Source organism: Mustela erminea, chromosome 2 (assembly GCF_009829155.1).
Source record: "Mustela erminea isolate mMusErm1 chromosome 2, mMusErm1.Pri, whole genome shotgun sequence".
NCBI lineage: Eukaryota > Metazoa > Chordata > Mammalia > Carnivora > Mustelidae > Mustela > Mustela erminea.
In genome coordinates this window covers 24953731-24975149 of record NC_045615.1, presented here as the reverse complement: position 1 = coordinate 24975149, position 21419 = coordinate 24953731, and the positions used below count along the sequence as shown (strand labels likewise).

General features: G+C 38.5%; 1 protein-coding gene across 5 annotated transcripts in view; it reads right to left on the bottom strand.

The window, feature by feature from the left end:
• Positions 1-21419, bottom strand: part of FAM160A1 (family with sequence similarity 160 member A1) — a 225879-nt gene that overhangs the window by 141823 nt on the left and 62637 nt on the right. For all 5 annotated transcript variants that reach the window (XM_032332513.1, XM_032332510.1, XM_032332509.1 and 2 more), the window contains one exon: positions 11189-11315. The gene's annotated coding sequence lies outside the window, so the exon portion shown is untranslated. The remainder of the gene's footprint in view (positions 1-11188; positions 11316-21419) is intronic.

The following is a 21419-nucleotide window of genomic DNA, read 5'->3' as shown; positions in this document are numbered from 1 at the left end:
ACCCAGCAACTTCTGTTATTTCAATTTACTATAGGGGAGGTCTAAATTATTAGAAGTAGAGAAAGGATCTCTAAACAAATTTAATAAGACATGTCTAATATGTAAACTACAAAGTCTACAGGATACATCTGCCATCATTTACTCTTCTTTGATTAAAACATCAATATACAACTTCACTTTTGATGCTGAGACCCTAAAGAAAAAAGCACCAGTTGATCATCAAAATAGAAGGCATATTCATCTGAATTCCTTTTTAAATCATAAAAACAATATATAGTCATTGCAAAGAAAGTATAGAAAACATAAAGATAGTAAAAATCACTCAAAGCACAAGAGATGAACTATTTTTAAAGCTTTAATATCTTGGTGCCTAGATGGCTCAGTTGGTTAAGTGTCTACCTTTGGCTTAGGTCAGGACCTCAGGGTCTTGGAATGGAGCCCCACATTGGACTCCTGGCTGGGTGCGGAGCCTGCTTCTCCCTCTCCCCACTGCTCATGTTCTGTCTCTCTTGTTATCTCTCTCTCTCTCAAATAAATAAAATCTTTTTTTTAAAAAGGGTTTTATATGCTTGCTTCAGCATCACATATACTAAAAACAAAAAAGGTTTTAATATCTTTCTTTCTAGTCTTTTTCCTATACTTTCTAATAATTTCATAAATTTCACAAAATCAGAAGCATAAGCGTGTATGTATACATTTGGCAAAAGAATTGGCAACACATATCAATAAATAAAGGCGCTATATCTTTACTCTCTCCTGTCCATTCTTCTATAAATCTACCAGGAATCTAACTAGAATTATTACAAATGTCCTAAGCCTTTCGTCAAGGTATATTTCTAATAGTGGAAAGTTAAAACAAGTTGCATTCAATAATAGAAAGGATTAAATATACATGGCTCACCCTTAGAGTGGAATGAAAAACTGTTAAAACTGGAATTTTTTATAAAAGAATATAATGACTTGGGATCAAATCTTGATTCTTGCTCTTTTTCTTCAATATTATATCCTGAGAATTTTCCTACATAATTACCAAAATTATCCAATGTATAGAATTTAGATTTTTAGATTTATAGAAAAATAAAGAGAAGAAATTAAAGAGAAATTCCCTCCTTCTTAATCTCTCTCGACAAATCTTTTGCTTAAATGTTCTTCTCCCACCAGAAGACTGGGATACACCTCAATGAGATTTTAAGAAGGTATACTCTCAAATCAATAGGTGCAAATACCCAGGAAAAGAATAATAGTTTAGATGTTTTATATACCTGCAAATAATCTCACAAAATATCTCAAAAGATTGCTAATTCTCTCCTTCCTTATTTTTTTTAAATATTTTATTTATTTCAGAGTGAGGGAGAGAGAGAACACACAAAGGGGAGGGGTGGAGGGAAATGGTTAGAGGAGGAGGAAGAGGGACAAGAAGCAGACACTGCACTGAGTGAGAAGCACCACCTCGGGCTCAGTCTCACAACCCTGAGATCATAACCTAAGCTGAAATCAAGAGTCCAATGCTTAACCAATGGAGCCACCCGGATGCCCCTTCTCCCCTTTCTTATTAAAAAATTTGGGGCACCTGAGTGGCTCAGTGGGTTGAGCCTCTGCCTTGGCTCAGGTCATGATCCCAGGGTCGTGGGATCAAGCCCCGCATCGTACTCCCTGCTCAGCGGGGAGCCTGCTTCCTCCTCTCTCTCTGCCTGCTTCTCTGCCTACTTGTGATCTCTGGCTGTCAAATAAATAAATAAAATCTTTTAAAAAAAATTTCCCAGTTTTATAGTAGCAGCCAATATCTAAGGCAAAAACTCTACGTATCTCCCAGCTTCCCTTGCAGCCAGAGGTAATACAGTGATACAATCTGACCAAAGAGTATGAGGGTAAATCCACTGAAGGCCTCCCAGGAAAGCCCCTAAAAGGGGTGGGAGCAAGAGACAGATTGCTGGCAAGCTCCCTCTTTCATTTTGACCTTTCTCTTCTCTCCTTGAATGAAGACCTACAGATAGCCAGATTTCTGATACGAGATGAGAACACAGGGACAAGGATGATACCCAAGAAAGTGAAGCAGAAAAACAGACAGACCTGGGTCCCCAATAATCAAGAAACTGCTCTACTAAGCCTGGATAGCCTAGTGCTAGACTTATTTTATGTGGAAAAAAAAAATAATCCCCTAATTTATTTGAGGCATTGATTCTGGCAGTTACTTATGGGTGAGCCCAACCCTAACTGATACATCAACTTCTAGAGTTGTTTTTAAAAAGGTAAGATGCAGGTGGATTTGGCAGAAATCAATTAGCTCATTTAAATACTTGTTCACTCTTCCACACAATCAAGATCTACTGAAGAACTATACTGGACAGTGGAAACATAGAAATAAATCATGTACCTTACAGGCTGAGAGAAGCAACTGAACAATCAAAATACAGTTTGATGACTCTTCATCAAAGACGACCCTCATCTTTGCGAACAGGTAGGGAAAGAATAGGTATGCTACAAGAAGAGATAACAAAAAGCATTTAACCCAAATTGTTGAAAGATAATTGGATCAGAGGTGGCTTTCCAGATTGATCTGAAATTTAAGTTGAGACCTGAAAATGGAAATGATAGTGTTAGCCAGACAAATGAGGAAATGAGGGAGGAGTATTCCAGGTGAAGGGAAGAGCATATGCAAAGGCCCAGAGGAAGAAGGAGGGACATGACACACTGTAGGGAATGCAAACAGTCTACTATGCCAGAGCACAGAATTGGAGTGGGAGTGGGAATAGTGCTTCTCCTGGGAACTGCCAAAATTACACATGCCAACCCTTTCTGTCCCAGACAAGTCTCTGAGTTGTTTTTTTTTTATTTATTATTATTCTTTAATTGCTATAAGTAGAAATTAAGGACCGAGAGAGGAGAAAACAAAGATATCAATTATCTTTTATTCTCTAACTTTCAATATGCCAGATACCACCCAGATACTACCTGCACCTTTCCAGCTCTCTGCCTTATGGGGAGATCCTTCAAATGTCTGAAACATCCTTCCCTTAGAACTGGTGGGGCTTACTCAACAGTGGAGTGGAACAATAGAGGACTCACCCAACACTAGAACTGATGACGGGGGGGATAGGCTGGTGAGAGTGGAAGTGTCATAGTCAGATTTGCTACAAGGAAGAATAACACACTGGTAATAATATAAAGAAATGGATGGGAAACAGGACATGGGTTATAATCGCAGGGGTGAGAGATGATGGAGGCCAGGGCCAGAATAGGAAACAGAGAAGTGGATATATGCTTTTGAGAGAGAGTTAGTAGGTGGGCTCAAGAGGACTGTGCAGACATGCAGAGAGAAAGAGGGTGAAGTAAAGGGTAATCCTAGATGGCTGGGCTACTAAGAGAAAAAGGCAGCAGAGCACAATGATGAAGAATACATACTCTGGGATTCCGTCTCCACCGATTTAACAGTTCTGCGACCTTGGGGAAGCTACTTAAGCACCGCGTGCTTCAGTTTCCACATTCCTATAATAGGAATAACAATAGAATCTATCTCAAAGGATTTTGTCAGAGTTACATAAAAGTCCGTAGAACAATGCCTGGCATGTAGGAAATGCTGGATAAATGTTAGCTACATAAAGGGTGATGGTGATGCCATTCACCAGGACAGGAAATGTGAGGGGAGGCATAGATTTCTAGGGAGTAGAAAGAGGAGCTTTTCAGGTATTTTAACCAGATCTAGCTGTGGGACACCCAGTAGGCAGCTGATTGTACAAAGCTAAAGCTCAGAGGGGAGCTCTAAGAACCAGGTGCTACCAGAGAAAGGGTGATACAGAGGGGACATTTAAGCAAAGCCTGGCAAGCCAGCAGAAGTGGGCCCTGAGGGGAGAGCGCGTGGGTGAGACATAGAGGAAAGAATTCACATAGCCCCTAGAGCACACTGACATTCAGGGGAAAAGACTGAGAAGGAGCAGTCACTGAGAAAAGAGGAAGACTCACAAAAAATCATTCTAGTAAGGTTGTACCATAAAAATTGAAGAAATAAAAATATGAATGACACTGGGGGAAGAAGAAATCTTTCCTCTACCCTTCTAGGTTCTTTTGGCTGGTCTGGTAATTAAATTGACATAAGACAGATTAACAGGAGAAAAACAAATTTCATTATGTACATTCAGGAGCCCCACAAAATATGTGACTTACAGACAGTTGGGCAATTGAGGTTTATATACCATCCTGAGCTAAGGAGAAGGGGGTTGGGGTCTGAGACTTTGAAGGGGAGAAAGACAATTTACAGAAGAATGGGAAGAGCTCATATTTGGTAAACAAATATTTTCCATGCCATGCAGAGACAGAGGGACACAGAAAAGGAACTTGATCTCCAGGCCTTCCCCCCAGCTTACCACAGCTAGACCATATTCTTTGTAATTATCTCTGGTGATCGTTCTCTTCCTGGAACAAGCCCTCTATATAAATTCTTTTAGGCAGCTAAGGGGGAGGTAAAAGCTCTTTCCGACTCTTTTGGCCATAACTGAATTCAGCTCAAAGTAATCCACATGCCAAAGTGGCACATTTTAGGGAGGCTTGATCTGAACTCCTTCAGAAGTCAGAGGAGGGGAATGCAGCACACACAGGGAACAAGCTCAGAGATTAGAAATAAAGGGTAGGGACAAAAAGATCTCAAAAAAATGCGGTAATCCCTGAGAGCCAGTGTTTAAAGTTTATTAATTATTTTTATAAATTACCTAGAAGAACCACATAATAAAATCTTCCAGTTGGTAAGAGTCAGAAAGCTCTTTTAGCGAGCAAACTGCCTTACTAATGAGGATAAGCCTCAGAAAAATCTCATATAGTAATCTAAATAGGCAAGAAAGAGTAAGATTTTTCAAGATAAGAAGTCAGAACATAATGACTTCAGTGAAAAATAATCCCAACTGCATTTTACAAATAAAGTTCTAGCCAGAGCACCAGCATGCTAATAAATAAATAAAATCTTTAAAAAAAAAAAAAAAAAAAAAAAGTTCTGGCCTCCAAGCTTTCAGTTACTGAACCCCCCCAACCCAAAAAAGCTATTTTTAAACCATATACTTCAGGACTTGAAGGAAACTCAGAGACACCCACTGGTTCAGATCGCAGATATGAGAACTTGCTAAAAAGCAGATAGTGGAGTCATCCAAGACCTACTGAATCAGAATCTCAGGGTATGAAGTTAGAAAAATTTACTGATTTTTGAAATTTTTAAAATAAGCTCACCAGATAATTTATGCACACGCTAACATTTGAGAACCCTTGATTTATCTGATTGGGAGACCAAGGGTGAAAGAATGTGAATGGCTTGGACAACAGCACACAGCGATGAGAGGGTCTAGGGCAACTCTCACACTTTAATATGCATCCGAATCATCAGGAGGTTTTGTTAAATATAAATATCCAAGTTCTACCTCCAGAATCTCTGAATCAACCCTGGAATTTCCATTTCCATCAAGTGTCCAGGTGAGGCTGTTGCTGCTCATCTGGGGACCACACTCTGACAACCTCTGGTCTGCAGCAGAGTCATTAGAGACTTTCCTCTGTGTACATCGATTCAGTACAGGTCTGAACCCTTAAAGACCAAGAAAAGGCAAAGTGTTTCAGAAATCATGTTGAAATGAAATAGAAAACATGAACAAACATAAATTACATACATTTATTCTAAGCCATTCTGGTAAATTGGAAGACACATACAGAGCTGGAAAAGATCCAGACTAAGCTAGGATGGAATTACAAGGGTCAGGGAACATGTTAAGAAACAAAACCAACTGAATAAAGAAAAAGACCAAATTCACAAAAGAAGGTAAAAATAGATCCTGATTGTAAAATCTATAAATTAGGAAAAGGTACATGCAGAATGAACAAATTTCAGAATAACATTCAAGAGCTGGTTTAATTATTTGTCTTTTTTTTTTTTTTTTTTAAGATTTTATTTATTTATTGACAGAGAGAGATCACAAGTAGGCAGAGAAGCAGGCAGAGAGAGAGGAAGAAGCAGGTTCCCTGCTGAGCAGAGAGCCCGATGTGGGGCTCGATCCCAGGACCCTGGGATCATGACCTGAGCTGAAGGCAGCGGCCTTAACCCACTGAGCCACCCAGGCGCCCCTAATTATTTGTCTTTTTAATTTATCTGTCTTTTAAGATGTCATCTTGAGTATCTTTCTATTTTAGTCAACTCAGGAAATCTAGTCCCAAACCAGTCTTGAGGCTAGATTTTTCTTTTTTCTTTTTTTTTTTAATTTCAAAACCACTTTTGAAAATGGTTTCCCACTGGTCCTGCACAGAGCCCTGGGAGCCACAGAGAAACATTCCTCACTCACCGCCCCAATCCTGCATGACTCAGATATCCAGTAGTACCGCAGAAAGACAGCATTCTAGTGCTGTTCTAACTGCTACTCTTTTCTCATGTAGACAAGTCTTAACCCTGAAATACTATATTCAAATATGCAATTCTCTCAACAGCTCAGGATACCTGTAATTGCCTCTATCTCCCTGCTATTTGTCTCGCTGTTCCGAGAACACGTCCAAAATCCGTACCCAGATGAATTCCCCTGACAGCATCTCCTCAGGACCATGAGACACATTTTATATCATATTGTCTCCCAACTCCTTTCAAACCCATTTTCCATTTATGGTACTTGCTGTCCTACCTTTAGTATCTGCTATCATTTCCTCCAAAGAAAGTAATATACCTAAAGTGTTCAATCCTTTCATTTTCCACGGGACTCCTACACCCACCTAAGCTGCTCCCTCTACCTTCTAAGTACCTTGCCCAGGCTGTCCTCTCAGTCATATATATTTGCTTTTATATTCTTCCCACTCAGCGTCCAATACCCTCCTCACCTCCCAAAAATAACCTCACTTGTAAGAGTACAATATCTGGCTTTTGACCTTTTCAAAACCAGTGTAAATATCGTTCTGTCAACACACATACTGCTTTTTACAGCTAAGAGGTAAAAATAGGTTCCAAATAACTTCTGCTACACAGACAGGTGAATGGTTTGAGCTGGCTGAAGGTTTTCCCCAGGACTCATTACTGGTTATTCTTTACCATGAAAAAGTTGACTCTGTTTATGTTTAGTTGAAACTAAAGCTCCCTAAAACATTAGAGGACGCTTCATTGGCCAGAGTTAACTGGAAAAAAAAAACCATAACAGGTCACAGACACACATACACACCCATACCTAAAAACCAAAACTCAGAGTTTACCATAACCAAAGCCCAAATATAAGAAGTAACTGTCCAGAGGCGCCTGGGTGGCTCAGTGGTTTAAGCCTCTGCTTCCGGCTCAGGTCATGATCTTAGGATCCTGGATCGAGCCCCGCATCAGGCTCTCTGCTCGGTGGGGAGCCTGCTTCTCCCTCTCTCTCTGCCTGCCTCTCTGCCTGCCTCTCTGCCTACTTGTGATCTCTCTCTCTCTGTCAAACAAATAAAATCTTTGAAAAAAAAAAAAAAAGAAGTCACTGTCCACCAATTAACAAGCATAAAATTTAAACACAAGCTCTATGCCAACCTACATTTACTAAGTCTTAGTTTAAAGTGGGCTTCAAGTCTATGCAATGCCCTATTGTTTCTGAAATATCTTCTTATTTACAAACAGAGGACTTTCTGGAAATTCCTACATAGATGCAACACAGCCATTTATGATCTGCTTTTCTTTTCCTTAACCTAAACTGTCTTTAAAAGTATAAACTTTGCTGGGCACCTGGGCGGCTCAATTGGTTAAGTGTCTTCCTTTGGCTCAGGTCCAGGGATCAAGCCCCATGTCAGGCTTCCTGTTCAGCGGGAAGTCTGCACTCTCTCTCAAGTAAATAAATAAAATCTTTTTTTAAAAAAAGTATAAACTTTGCTTCCACAAAGAGTGTTGGTAAAACCAGATACTCACACGCAAAGGAATGAAGTTGGACCCTTACTTCACACCATATACAAAAATTAACTCCAAATGGATCAAAGACCTAAAATAACAGCTAAAACTATAAAACTCTTAGAAGAAACCATGGGGGGAAAGCTTCATGACGTTGATTTGCTCAGGCAACAAAAGTGAAAAGAGACATACTGAACTACATCAAAATTTAAAACTTCTGTGCATCAAAGGACAGAACAAAAAGGCAGCCCACCAAAAGGGAGATTTTATACACACACACACACACACACACACACACACACACATATGCAAGCCCTCTATCTGATAAACAGTGAACATCAGAATATGTGAGAGAAAAAAACCTACAAATCAACAACAAAAAGACAAATGACCCAATTAAAAAATGCACAAAGGACTTGACTAAATATTTCTCCCAAAATGGTATACAAATGACCAACAAGCATATGAAAAATCTCTAACATCACTTATCATTAAGCAAATGAAAATTCCTTGAAAACCTCAAGATACCACCTCATACCCATTAGGATGGCTGCTGTCAAGAAACAACCAAACAAAAGAACAACAAAAGCCCAGTGACAGTGAGGATGAGGAGAAACTAGAACTCTTGGATACTACTGATGGGCATGTAAAATGATGTAGCTGCTGTGGAAAACAGGGCTTCCAAAAATCATCCAGCAATTCCACTTCTAGATACATACAGCCAAAATAACTGAAAGCAGGGACTCAAACATATTTATATACCATATTTATTATGTACAGGCAGCATTATTTGCCACAGTCAAAAGGGGAAGGAACACAAAAGTCCAACAATTGATGAAAGGATAAACAAAATATGGTAGAACAGTATTCAGCCTTAAAAAGTAAGGAAATTCTGACACATGCTACAACATGGACAAATGCTATTCTAAGTGAAACAAGCCACTAACAGAAAGAAAAATACTATATGAGACTACACACATGAGTGATCTAGAACAGCTAAATTCATAAAGCCAGAAAATAGAATGGTGGTTGCCAGGAACTGAGGGAAGGGAGACGGAGATGTGTTGTTCAATATAGTTTCAGTTTTGCAAGATGAAAACATTCTGGAAATTGGTTGCACAACAATGTGAATGTACTTGATAATACTGAACTATATACATTTAAAAATGGCAAAAATGATAAATTTTACATGGTATGTTTTAACACAATTTTAAGGTATAAACTTAATGGAATACTTCATACTAATAAATATTTGAAGAAAGAAGCATCTCAAGGTAATAGCCTTTACTTAGGAAACTATAGACATTTTTATTTTAGATTAAGTAATTATATCTCAATATTAACATGCACAGAATGCTATAGTTGTACATATCTTTTAAAGTAAAGGTATAATCTGTGCCCTTGATAATATCTAAAAAAATTAACACTTTGCACACAAGGTGTGCATTCCCTAAAATTAATAAATTTATAGGAATAATTACTAAAGAATGTACATGGTAATGAAAATAACTTCATATCAAAGGCTACTATTTCAGCTCATTTTAATACTCCCTTTCGTTTGAGGGGTTCAAAGAGCTTCATAAAATCTCAGGACACTGTATTTTTTCTGTTTTAACCATGAATCACACAGCAAAACTTTCGTCACAATGTTTACTGAAAAATGCTGGGCTGGGGCCCCTGGGTGGCTGGCTCAGTCAGTTGGGCTCCTGACTCTTAACTGCAGTTCAGGTCGTGAACTGAAGGCTCTGGGATAGAGCCCTGCATTGGGCTCTGTGCTCGGAGGGAGTCTGCTTGAGATTCTCTCTCTCTCTCTCTTCCTCTGCCCCTCCCCCACTACTTCCTTGTGCATGTGCGCTCTCTCTCTCTAAAATAAAAATTAAATTAAAAAAAAAAATTAAATAAATCTTTAAAAAAAAAAAAAAAAAAACTGGGCCGGATGCTAACTGAGCGCAGCACAGACCAGGGGCCTCCAATGCTTCCCCACTGCTCTTGACCATCCACAATTGAATAAGAGACCTGAGATACAACTTATTAGCAAATTGAAAGAGCAGATATTTCATGAAATTTAGTGTTTGGCATCTAGATGTCAAAATCAGATTTATCCATTAGCATCTAAGGAAAAAATATATCCATTCTGAATTAAGACATAGAGTTCAAAGTACATTTTTATTCAATTACATTCTCAATTTGATCTAATAATAAGCTACTTGAGAACATAGTCCTGTGCTATTTTATTCAAAGCAAAAATCAAAGAAATAACTAAGTAACACCTTTACATAAAAAAAAAACACAAAGATGAGACAGAAATATGAATTTACTACCTTGGGAGTGTCAATCATTGACAGCTCCTGTAACATGCAGATTCCCAAACCCTTCCCCCTCCCATTCTGGTTCTGATATACTAGATTGGGACCTAATAATTTGAATTTTTTAATAAAGATTTTTATTTATTTATTTGACACAGAGAGATCACAAGTAGGCAGAGAGGCAGGCAGAGAGAGAGGAAAGGAAGCAGGCTCCCTGCTGAGCAGAGAGCTGGACGTGGGGCTCGATCCCAGGACCCTGGGATCATGACCTGAGCCGAAGGCAGAGGCTTAACCCACTGAGCCACCCAGGCGCCCCAATAATTTGAATTTTTAATGTGCATTTTTAACAAACACTCTAATAATACTTGGAGTAACAATGCAAAATACACCACCAGTAAGATGCAAATTACACTGACTCAGAGGTATACCTTATAAGGAAGTTTAGATCTCATCTTATTGAACCTCATCAATACAGGAGCGCTTTCTACAATGCTGACAGATTGATTGATTGATTTTAATAAGAAAGAATACCAGCATTTTCATAGTCAAATAAACAGGACATGCTGCTCTGTAAGCTTATAAAAACATATTGCTTATTTTAACAATATTGCCATTGTTTGAAACCTAGAATCACCTCTTCTTAGAATCAGCTTTCAATACAGTGTATAAGCCTTCAAACACACAAATTACAAAAAGGAAAACTGTTTTCATTATATCACTGCACTGTCTGGTTTTTGATCAAAATTAGAGCCCCCCGGATTCACCACCTTAGCGCTAAAGGAGTTTCAACAACTTCCCAAACATGCCCCACAGGGTTGAGATTTGCCACCACAGAGAATGCCACCAGAGGATTAAGATGCTATTCCAAAAAATAAATAAATTTTAATGTTTTGAGTAGAGGACAGTCTCTCAAAAAAAGAATGGTTTTGAACAAGATCATGTTGACTTGGATGTGTGAGCTCAAGTGGGCTTTTTTTAAAGCATGCTATTGAACATTACTAAATTCATATCAATAGTAGTAAGACATTACCTGTGATTGCTCTCTTCAGGAGCCTACTGCTGAGCTGTATTTGCTCTCTCCACTGTACCAGAGCGACAGAAAAGATTTCTCCAACACTGGGCACTTCTGGAAACTCCCAGAAGAAGGCTTCCAAGATCTGTAGAAAGAATTTTAAAAAATCCTGCTATCATTAAGAAACTAGGAAACCCAATCTAAGATCCTCAAGTTTGTCTCCCTTCCTTTTACTGCCATTTGTGGTTGCTGAGTGGGTTCTCCTCAGACTGCACTTAGCTTTATCATCAAGGAAATTAAAAGCAAAAAGTCCTGTCCCCGTGCTTTAATAAAACCACTTTTTTGCACCAAAAACATCCCAAGAATTCTTTCAAGGCTGTTGGCTCTGAACCCCACCACTTCATCTTTTTTTTTTATGATTTATTTGCTTATTTGAGAGAGAGAGAGAAGGGGGAGGGGCAGAGGGAGGGCAAGGAAATCCTCAAGCAGACTCCCTGCTGAGCATGGAACCCCATGCAGGACTCGATCCCAGAATCCTGAGATCATGACCTGGGCGGAAACCAATAGTCAGATGCTGAACCAACTAAGCCACCAGGTGCCCCAACACCACTTCAAACCACACCAATGGGGACTAAGGAGGGCACTTGTCCTGATGAGCACCAGGGGTTATATGGAAGTACTGAATCACTGCACAACTTAAACTAATATAACACTGTATGATAGCTATACTTGAATTAAAATGAAATGAAAAAAATATATATATATACATACACACACACACATACACATTCACACTTATATTTAAAACATGGAAACCATTTAAATGCCTAGTAACTGGGGAAGAGTTAAGTAAATTTGATATAACATAGTTTACTTAACCATCAAAACTTTTATGAGTTTATAATAAAATGGAAAATACCATTTATCATATAAAGAAAAAGCAGAGTACAATGTTGTAATTATATATAATCACAACTACTTATGCAAAAGCAAGAAATAAGATACAATTTGTTTCAATCAAGTTATAAGTATTAGGTAAACTATTTCCCCAACTTAGATGGGTTAAGGTGAGTAATTCAAGTCAGAGTGTAGTATAACAAATAGATCTTTTCAAAATCTCTGTGTAACAAGGATGAACCACCCATGAATGCAATAATTTTTCTGCAACAGTCCACTATATTAAAAGATGGTTTCCTAGAATGACTGTCAGAGGTTTTTGTGTGTTTGACCTACAGGTGCCTCAAAGGCTTAGAAGGTAATACCTTTTCTTGTAACAAATATTTCAAGAAAGCGGAAAAAAAAATGGGGGTGTCTTGGGAGGAAGACCTCAGTGTGACCTAAACCTCTAAAACCAGGCACAGTGGCGGTAATGACCAGACAGAAGAAGAGTGAGTATGAGACTAAAGAATAAAAGGTAACATTTTCCATGCAAATAAATCAATTCTTCATATCCTTAAAAGGAGACAGGAGGTCTAAAATGGAGTCACTAGTGCTAAATCCTGTCAGCAAACCAAGGCTTAATACCTAACCTAATTGCATTTCAACCCGCCACAATCCCCCCAGGAATGTGACCTTTAGCCAGTCAACATGGAATTAGCTGAATGAGCACCACCGAGATAATCCACCTAATAGACCACTTCCATCTCCCTTAGGAAGACAGACTTGCCTGAAACAATGCATTCTTTGCTAATAATTTCCATTTTCCACACCCTTTCTGCCTTTAAAAGCCCTTCTTCTTGAACAGCTCTGTGAAGTTCCTTTCTATTGCGATGGGATCCTGCCCAATTCATAAATCAGTGGAATAAGGCCAATTTATCTTCAAATTTATTCAGTTGAATTTCTGTTGTTTAAAAATACCAAAAATTTGGGGTGCCTGATTGGCTGGGTGGTTGAGCATCCAACTCTTAATTGGGGCTGGGGTCATAACCTCAGGGTCATGAGATCCACGCTGAGTGTGAAGACTGCTTAAGATACTCTCTCACTCCCTCTCCTTCTGCCCCTCGCCGTGCAGCCCCACCCCTAGCTGGGGTGTACAATCTTTTTCAAAAAAAATTTTCTTCACTCTAATCGATTAATCATTTATTAAGCATCTGGGACATCACAGTTAAATTCATAATCACATGTCAGGCAATTTCATCACATGAGGTTTTACAAAGAATGGAATGCTACTTTCTCCATAATCCCATGTGAACAGTTTTATCATCATGTACGGGAGAGATAGAGGCTCTTCTACGGCCTCTTAAGAATTACAGATTGCTTCCAGATGCTTTGCAGGTGATTTTGAACCTTTCTTCATCCTGTGACTGCTGAATTATGAAAGGGCATCTCTAATTCATGAAAAATACTTCTCTCATCTTAGTGTCCATTATCATATACTCTCCACTTACACTCAACATTTTGAGGCGCTCACACATACGCTTTTACTTAGGTAATAAGGCATCGCTGTGTATCGATGAGTGCTTTACTGAGAACCACTTCTATTTTACCATCATGATTCCCTGGCAGCAACACTTCAGGACTCCAAAGGAAGCCGAGTCCTTTAACAGTAATACAGAGAATGACATCAAAAGCAAGGTTAAACAGAACTCAAGTAAACTGTAAGGACTCTTTTAAAATTCACTGGGTCTTGATAGTTCTCTTGGTTGTCATCTCATTTAAAAACAAAATATTTCTCCTACTAAAAAGAGGGTGGGGTTGACAGTTAACAACTCAGTCACACTCAAATCTCTGCTCAGGCAAGTACTCTCCTTTGAACAAAATGTCCTACCTCCATATAATAAAATCAAACTCAGGCTCACACTCCTGTGTGACAGCGATGTCACATCACTAATTTCAACAAAAGAACAAAATCTAAACTTCATTTCCAGATGGCATAAATTCAATGAATTTAGACCTCTGCTGTGCTGAGTTCAGAAACCTGTTAATAGACAGGAATACACAAAAAGTATTAGCAAAACCACTAAATGAACATGGCAAGGGGTAGGGATGGATAATTAATACCTACATCATAAATCTCTCCCTATAATCAGTAAAACAGATGCAGGAATTTACACAGGAGGTGTGGATTTATCCATAGCACTATATTAATTGACCTCTGTTATAATCAAGTGCTTTCCTGCAAGGTAATTAAATCGATCAATCAAAACAGAAGTCTCTAAAAGTTCAAGTTCATTCCAACACATGCAACTGACTATGAGCTAATTATTGAATAATTTCATTCTCCAAAAGAGCTGATCTGAGATAGATTATATTCACATGTGGACACTGTAGAGCAGAACAAAATGTTCTATGTGGTCTTATAATCCTTCACTGATTCCATTAAGCATATAATAACTCAGCCTTAAAATGGATGCACTTAAACCCAATCCCTGAATTCATAGATGATAAAAATGAAATACAAGAGGCAAAGGAGCCTGTTCAAGAGGGAATAGCTGGAACCTGTGAAGACAGAGGTAGGTCCCATATCTTCTGAGCCACAATGATGTTATCTTCTCCACATTAAGCTCACAATTCCTCAAACTATACTATCCATTAAGTTGATCTTATTCCTTTCCGTTACCAGCAAAACTTTTTTTTTATTAACATATAATGTATTATTTGTTTCAGGGCTACAGGTCTGTGATTCATCAGTCTTAACAATTCACAGCGCTCACCATAGCACATACCCTCCCCATGTCCATCCCCCAGCCACGCCATCCCTCCCACACCCCTCCACTCCAGCAACCCTAAACCTTTGGGAAAAGTTGAAACCCATTAAGCTTCAATCTTCAATTTCCATTCAATCAATCCCTGAAATTCTGCATTAGATACATAGAGTCTCCTCTTTACCCAAGAAACCCAGCATAAGTTGGATGACTTTTGGAAGGTCTTAACCCAGAAATAAATTAGTGAGTTGCAGCATATCCCAGAGGAAGAAAAACAGGCAGGGAGAGATGATAGGCATCTTAGGAATGAATCAAAAAAACAAGTTTATTAGAATGAATAATGAAGGTGAACAAAACCAAAATCTAAGTATTAAAGTGCTGTTTCCCAAAGTGGCAACTACTCAAAGGTCGCTTCTTAAAGGGGGGAAAAAATAAAAAAGGAGTAACCATTGCTGTTCAAAGTTCTGCATTCAAATAAATTTGGAAAACATTGCATTCTAAATATCCCTCTTGAATATTCACAAAGCACATTGTGTGTATTGAGGCTCTAAGAAAATCTGGGGAAAGAAGCCCACTCAGTTTTAATCGAATGTTCCCGAATCTTATTTGACATCTTTGGTTTGAGGAGCTTGTACTGACATCCTCCAAGAAACATACTTCAGGAAGCACATACAGCATTTTTGATGAATAATATGAGTATGACCCTCATTAAGCAGCATTTATAGTGAGATAGGCTTCCTCTTCCAGAACCAACTGTTAAAAATCAACTCATGAAATAAAAGAACCCTGTAATTATAATGGAAATAACCACCACCAACAATGTGTCATAAGTGCTAAGTGCAAGGCACTGTGCTAAATGAAAATTTTTTTGAGAAGTGGTGGGGGTGTATTCAAATTCAAATTACACTCCCCAGAAGTTGTATCTATTCATAAACAAGCAAACATTTTAACACAAATAAATATATTATATACACTGTTCTGTACCTTACATTTTTCACCAAACATATACCAGCAATTTTTCCAAAACAATACATAAAAAGATTCACTGATATTTTTTATGACTGAACAGTTTCTAACATCCAGATGTAACAGTGTTTTTATTCAGTTGCTGTGGATGAATATTTCAGTTGTTTCCAATCTTTAACCATTATAAACACTCCTATAATAATTATCTTGTATATAAATCATTTTCTCATGCATGTAATATGCATGTGCATGTAAGATACATTTATACTACACAGAAATATATAGTATATCTCGGAGAACGTATTCATATCTAGGAAAAATTTCTAGAACTGAAGTTCCTAGTCAAAACATACAAGATTTTTCATATGATAGATTTCAGTGGGCCAGATGGCCCACTAAAGGGGCTACTGTGTTGCATTCACGCCCTTTACAGGGTAGGTTATAAACCCATCTAATAGTGGTAAATGATACCTCCACGTAGCTGTCACATGCAAATCTCCTTTAATGAGTGGAGTGTAAAAGCCAAAGCCACCGTCATTTCCCTTCCAGAAGGCTATTTGTATCCTTTGTCCGTTTGTCTACTGAAGGGCTGGACTTCTCAGGGATTTGTAGGAACTCTTTATTAGAAAAATTAGTCCCCCTTTGTGATATGAAAAGCAAACATTCTCCCCAATTTTCTTGTTCTCTTGGTTTCCTTATGCAGGATTTTTTCAGTTGGGTTTTTTTTTTGGGGGGGGGGGTAATATGATCAAGGTGATCCATCTCTTTTATGGCTTCTCAGTTTTCTGTCTTACTTAGAAAGAACCTATGTACTCCAAGATCATAAAATAAGTTTCTCATGCTGCCTTCTAGAACTTACTTTTTAAATATCTGTTTTATATAGGTTTTGGCTTAACATTTGAGGTACTGCTCTAAATAGATTTTTCACTCCAAATGGCTACCTGCTTATTCCACTACTATTTATTGAACAGAGCATCTTTCCCTAATTAATCTGAAAGGTCATCTTTATCATATGCTAAATATGGTATTTGGTAATACCAATGTTTCAATTATTATAGCCTTACAATATGTTTTGTTTTTTGTAAATGGGCTCCACACCCAGCATGGAGCCCAAAGTGGGGCTTGAACTCACAACCCTGAGATCAAGACCTGAGGTGAGACCAAGAGTCAGATACATAATCGACTGAGCCACCTAGGTACCCCACTTTACAATGTGGGGTTTTGGGGTTTTTTAAAGATTATTTATTTATTTATTTGACAGAGAAAGAGAACAGAGGGAGCAGCAGAGGGAGAAACAGGCTTCCCGCTGAGCAGGGAGCCCAGTGCAGGATCACAGTACTCTGAGATTATGACCTGAGCTGAAGGTAGATGCTTAACTGCCTGAGCCATCCAGGTGCCCCTACAATGTGTTTTAATGTTTTTTTCAGAGTTGTCCTGGCTATTCATGCTTATTTTCCCATGTGAACACAGAATACATTTGTTTAGTAACCCCCACCAAAAAAAAATTTTCTTAAATCCTCTTGTTATTTTCACTGGAACTACATCAAACACACACATTTATTTAAGGAGAACTAGCATCTCTATATTCAAGAATAGGACAGGCCTTTTCGCATCTTTTCTGTATCCCTCAGGAGCATTAAGTGCCTTCATATACATTGTATATATTTCTTAAGTTTATTCTTAGGTATTTTATCCTTTTTTATGCTAATGATCTTTTGTTCCACTATTTCTTCAAATTCATTATTGTTGGTATATATGAAAGCTATAGATGTTGAGAAACTGTCTTGGTATCCAGACATATAGTATCTATAAAATTAGTTTGTATTCTAGTCATATATTCCTATCATTTGCAAGTAATATTTATTATTACCTGTTATACCTTTAAACTTTATTTTCTTTCTCTTGTCCAACTATCTTGACTTGTGATTCCAAAACAGCACTAATAAACAGTAAAAAATAGTGGACATTCCTATTTTGCTCCAGACTTCCATGGGGATGTTCTCAAATCTCCTATTAAGCCTAAGATGGTTTTTGGCTTGAGACAGACATACCTTATTTTGCTAAGGATATTTTCCTTCTCTATTTTGAGAGATCTTTAGATCAATAGAGGATATTGAATTTTTTCAGATGGCTTTTCCATAAAAACACGATTTTTGTTACTGATAGACTTAAAAAGATAATGAACGCCATGTCACCGAATCCTTCTTGCATTCCTAAGAAAATCCTCATGTATTATAGTGTGTTATTCTTTTAATGTGTGCAAAGTACATACTAATTGTGTTTTTCTCACTCAATTCTGTAAGCAACCCAACCAGCTGGGCGCCACCATCATAGCTGCTCTAGCCCTCGCTCATGGGACTCATGCTCTCCTCTGCACTGCTCCTCAAACACACCATCTGGCCTCAGGGCGGGGACAGCGCCTGCCAGACCTGCTGTTCCCTGAGATCTCCTCTCCCCGGATTCCTGCATATATCATTCCCTTCCCCATTTATGTCTCTGCTTCCAAGGTCACCTCGGTACAGGGGTGCCCCTATCTGCCCCACATAAAACAGAAAGAAACCACCTTCTAATCGTGTCATTCCATCCCCATTTTTCATTTTTCCATGGAGCAACTGTTTCTGTCTAAAGTTGATTTCATTTCTATTAATTCATATTCCATTTCTCCCTGTAGAATATAAGCTCCAAAAATGCAGGGGTTATGTCTGCTTTGATCAGTGCTAACTGATCTGTGCTGACTTCCCAGCACCAAGAACAGGCCTGGTACATAGAAATTACTTAACATCCAGTGACCACATGAATGAATGAATGAATGAATGAATGAATGAATGAATTTAAGTAATCTCCACACCCAAAGTGGGGCCCAAGCTCACCACCTGGAGATCAAGAGTAGCGTGCTCCACTGACTGAGCCATCCAGACACACCCATGAATATCCATTTGATAGACAGGAAACTAAAGCTTAAAGAGACAATGTAACTAAAATCACACAGTGGCCAGCCTATCTTTCAATTCCCTACCCTTAACCATTAAAACAAATGACCGGTGATTTGAGGCATAGAAAATGCTCATATAATTTATTTATTTATTTTTATTTATTTATTTATTTATTTATTTATTTATTTTTAACCCTCAGATACTCCAATGTGTATTTCCCAAAAACTCTTACATAACCATAGTACAGTTCTAAAGATCAGGAAATAAACATCAATAAAACAACACTGCAATCTGCAGGCAACATTCGAATTTTGCCAACTGTCCCAACGATGTCTATTATGACAAAAGAAAGCTCTGGATCATGTACCGCATTCAGATGTCACGTCTTTGGAACAGTTCCTTCATCTTTCTTTTATTTCCTTCAATCATTGTCTTTCACACCTTTGACCTTTATGAAGAGCACAGGCCAGCTATTTGGTAGGAGGGCCTTCAGTCTGGGTTTATCTCTGGTTTCTTTTTAATTAGATTCACATAAGCATTTTGGGTAGAAACTCACAGAAACTTTGGGTCGGACAAATGCTGGATTGATCACTGGGTTAAGATGGTATCAGCTCGGGTTTTCTGCTGATGATCCGCCTGCGAGAAGCCCTCTGATACAAAGTAGGCAGGATGGAGAATGTTTATGGGTGAGCTGCAGACCATCTGCTCATATCATCTTATGAACACTAAAGCACAAGTTACTGACTCCATTGAAAGCAGCAAACTGTAGAGTCCCTATATGAGATAAGCAAAAGAAACAGAAGATGGCCTCCAGAGAAATCCTTTAAAATTATGGGCAGAGAAAGGGGGAACCCTCCTACACTCTTGGTGGGAATGCAAGCTGGTGTAGCCCCTCAGGAAACAGTATGGAGGTTCCTCAAAAAGGTAAAAACAGAGCTACCCTATGACCAAGCAATTACTACTGGGTATTTACCCAAAAGATACAAATGTAGTGATCTGAAGGGGTATGTGCACCCCAATGTTTATAGCAGCAGTGTCCATAGTGACTAAACTATGGAAGAGCCCAGAAGTCCACCAACAGATGAATGGATAAAGAAGATGTGGTATATATATATATTTATTTATACACACACACACACACACACACACACACACACAAAATGGAATATTACTCAGTCATCAAAAGAAATGAAATCTTGCCATTTGCAACAACATGGATGGAACTAGAGGGTATTATGCTAAGTGAAATAAGTCAATCAGAGAAAGACAATTATCATATGATTTCACTTTTATATGGAATTTAAGACAGGGGATCATAGGGGAAGGGAGAGAAAAATAAAACAAGATGAAATCAGAGAGGGAACTGAACCATAAAAGACTCTTAACCATAGGAAACAAACCGAGGGTTGCTGGAGGGGAGAGGGGTGGGGAATGGGATAACCAGGCGTGAATGAGGCCCTGTGATGTGATGAGCACTGGGTGGTGTGTGCAACTGATGAATCACTGAACTCTACCCCTGAAACTAATAATATGTTAATCAACTGCATTTAAATTTTTAAAAAAAAGAAAGAAAGAAAATCATAGGCATTCTACTGCAGCAGCGCTCTTCTCTCAATACCTATGAACCTCACACAGCAAGCATCCCGAAGCTCTGACCTTCTTCCATACATGTCTTTGGACATCCAGAAAATTAAAACAGGATGCCTCAGGGCCAAATGCCATTAAACACGTGTTTACTACCAGTGCTGGCATATATGAGTACTAGAAGGGCACTCGCTCCACAGACTAGCCGTTTTATGGCCAGGACAGACACCAGGGATGTGGCTTTGAAAAAATGATTTGCTCTCTCAAAGTCTAAGAATCCTTTTTGGTTTTAAGGCAATTTATAGGTAAGTATACTTCATGTTCGTTCCCTCTTCTACCACTGGGACACTTTCTTGAACAAACTTGAGGCCAAAAACAAAATTTTACAAATCTCCATTTCTGCTATTAAACAGTGTCTTCAACTTTTTTCAGAATGCAGTCAAACTCTGTATTTTAGAACTGTGGAGCCGATCCAACGTCGCAATGTGTCCCATTTAATTCCATCAATGTAAAGCATAATGAGCAAAGATTGAGCTAGTGAGGCATAACTAAATGTTTTGAACCTGTGAATTTAAAAAGCAAGGCTCATTTATGTTTTTTCTAAATAGTAAATAAAATCATCTTCCAACATTGCACTATCAAATTACAGTCATTTTTGCAGCAGCACACACTTGAGGAATGCCACAAAAGGACTTTTCTAACAGTTCGTTCTATTGTTGTCTGTAACCTCCTAAATATTTCTCTCATTGGCTTCTATTCAAAGATAAATGGAAGGCAGTAAAATTTATGGAAAATGTATTCAACTGCTTAAAATACATCAAGCAAAAGGAAAAAGATTTTAGAGCTGTATTATGAGTTGTGAAATGAGAGCTCCTCCACTCCGTCGTGGCTTCAACGAGCGCGAACAAAACTGGACTGCTCCCGTTCCAAATCCCCTCCGACACCAAGCTCAGATCTCCCACCTCGAGTTCTCACCTTGGTCAAGGCCAGAATAAACAGCTGTCCTTCCCCTTTCTACACAACGTCACTTTGTAGGCCACAAATACAAGCTTTCATGCTGGGAGGAAGCAAATCCCAGGGCACTGGACAAATGTCGGCTCTCTTCAACCAGTCTGCGGAGTA